Source organism: Gastrolobium bilobum, unplaced genomic scaffold (assembly GCF_033153095.1).
Source record: "Gastrolobium bilobum isolate Gb01-03AN ecotype WA unplaced genomic scaffold, APGP_CSIRO_Gbil_v1 utg33872, whole genome shotgun sequence".
Taxonomy (NCBI): Eukaryota; Viridiplantae; Streptophyta; class Magnoliopsida; order Fabales; family Fabaceae; genus Gastrolobium; species Gastrolobium bilobum.
In genome coordinates this window covers 3,808-6,473 of record NW_026899213.1, presented here as the reverse complement: position 1 = coordinate 6,473, position 2,666 = coordinate 3,808, and the positions used below count along the sequence as shown (strand labels likewise).

The 2,666-nt window shown below is 36.7% G+C and overlaps 1 non-coding gene across 1 annotated transcript; it reads right to left on the bottom strand.

Moving 5' to 3' along the window:
• Positions 1-1,927: 1,927 nt before the first annotated feature.
• Positions 1,928-2,034, bottom strand: LOC133288339 (small nucleolar RNA R71). Its single transcript, XR_009748353.1, has one exon. It is a non-coding gene; the product is annotated as a small nucleolar RNA R71 (small nucleolar RNA).
• Between the last annotated feature and the right edge of the window lie 632 nt (positions 2,035-2,666).

Here is a 2,666-nt window from a genome sequence, read left to right as displayed (position 1 = left end):
CTGACCTAATTTGTGCCTATTTTTCCATGATTTTATGACACTTTAAATTGACTTCTTAGAGCTTGTTTTCTCTAGTAAAACCGTGGGCTTCTTGCTTGTAGGGAAAGAATTCTAATTTAATTCCTAGTCATATAGTACTTCTTTAGGTTTATTATGTCATGGCCTTACTTTGGGCTTTAACTTGATTTGGGTTTCATTTACCTTATTGGACTTTACTTTATCATATAGAGCTTTCTTTGTATCACTTGGACTTGTCCACATTAAATGGAATTAAAACTTCCTTTGTTGGGTTATACTTTGATCCATGAATTCATTGGATCCCTAATGCTTATGTCTTTGGTCCATTGGACCCATACTCCTAATTTACTTAATCATAAACTATTTCATCTGAAATGTCTCGTTTATTAATTATCATAATTCTTCATTAATCATGATACAATATTTAGGGTTGTTATAATCTGAACTCTCTCTCTCTCTTAAACTTAATCTGACTTCTCTCTAAATTCTCTTAGTTTTTGTATTAGGATTTCCTTGTAATAGTTTGGAGATTGAAGACTTTCAACATGGAAATGAAGTTTGTTTCTTCTTCTCTTATTTATTCCTTAGTCATGTCTGAGTAGAGTTTTTGTAGTCTGAATGCAATGGAACTCCATGATAATATTATGTTGATTTGATTAATATGATGAAGTATTTTTCATGTGTTGATTTGAGATTTTCTGAGTTAATTATTTCTATCAAAGAAGTAGTATAGAACAGGGATGTTTATATGACTTCTGTATTTGATAATCTCAACATCAGAATTCTAGTACTCAAGGGATTGATGCTAGAATTATGATGTAATCTTAAAACCTTAGTATTTCATGCATGTATTAAGAAAGAGATCACCAAGGGATTTGGGTTTCTGATTAATGTATCTATCAGGGTAGTAAGGGATTACATCTTGATGATAATTAAAAGGTTGATTAACATCACATGGAAAGGAATTCATCATATGATCAATTTTTATATGGGTTATCATGGAGGAAAGTTGTTTTCTGACTACTTGTTGTTTTTATTAATTCCTAATTCATATTTACTTTGTGTCAAATTACTTACAATCAATTTTCTGGTGACAAATTATTCATGATTTTTACAAACTCTTATTTGATTCAAATTAGTTTTCTATGGTATATTGGTGTTTGAACACAATTCCTCGTGGGAACGATCTTTACTCATCATTTTATTACTTGTACGACTAGTGCACTTGCTAAACGTCCAACAAGTTTTTGGCGCCGTTGCCGGGGAATTTGTTTTTTAACACTAACTGATACTATAGAATTCTGAGATTGAATCCTTTTATTTTCAGTATTTTAGTTTATGTTAACTTTCTGGTCAATTTTGATTCTAGTATATGCGAGGTACACTTGATCCAAATTTGTTGTTGTATGATCCAGAATTAGAAAGGACATTGAGGAAGCACAAAAGGGCAGCCAGGCAAAGGAGACAGTTACAAGAAATTGGTGAATCAAGTACGGTTAATCAGGAAGATATAATGGCAGAGAATCACAGACCACCACCACCACAGAGGACACTGGGAGAGTACATGACTCCTGCAGTGATTCCTCCAATTGGGAGTGTTGTGCGCCCAACAGTGGAGCCCAACAACTTTGAATTGAAGCCTGCTTTGATACATTTGGTGCAGAAGGATCAGTTTGCTGGAACCAGTGCAGAGGACCCTTACTTGCACATAGAGAACTTCCTATTGTTGAGTGATACTGTGAAGATAAATGGTGTCACAAGAGATGCAATTCTGTTGAGACTATTCACTCATTCACTGACGGATGATGTAAGGAGATGGCTGCAATCATTGCCACAAGGAAGTATAACAACTTGGGATGATTTGCAAACCAAGTTCTTGCAAAGGTTTTTCTCAGCATCCAAGAGGGCCAAGTTGAAGGATGAGATTACAAGCTTTAAGCAGAAAGAGTCAGAATCTATTTATGAGGCTTGGGAGAGAATCAAGACTTTGTTGAGGAAATGTCCACAGCATGGGATTGAGGCATGGCAACAAGCAGCAATCTTCCTGCAAGGAATGACCACTAACACTAGAACCTTGGTGCATGCCACTGCTGGTGGATCATTGACTACCAAGACCCCTCAAGAAGCCTTGGATATCTTTGAGTCATTAGCATCTCAAGAATTTGATAATGCTCAAGTGGCTGACAGAAGGACAGGAATTATCAGGTTGGATGGGTATGATGCTCTGTTGGCAAGGAATGATCAACTGATGCAGACACAGAGACAACAGCAGCAACAATTAGATACCCTTATTAAGCAACTCTCTTCACAAAAGGTAGCTTCTGTGGAAACAAAGAGTGTATGTGCTATCTGTGGCAAGGGCCATGTGACAGAGGAGTGTGATTATGGGGGATCATCAAAACAAGCAGAGGTGAATGGAGTGTGGTATGATCAGAATAATCAAAGGAACTACAACAATCAGGGAAAGAATGTTTATATGCCACCATGGAAAAACAAGAATCAACACCCAGGATTCAGCTATAGTTCCAACCATCACTTGAATCCACCATTACATCCTCCACCACCACATATGAAGGAGCAGTCAAGTGATCCTGCTGCATGGGAGAAAGCGTTTGCTCAGTTATCTAAGACAACTCAGGATTATATTC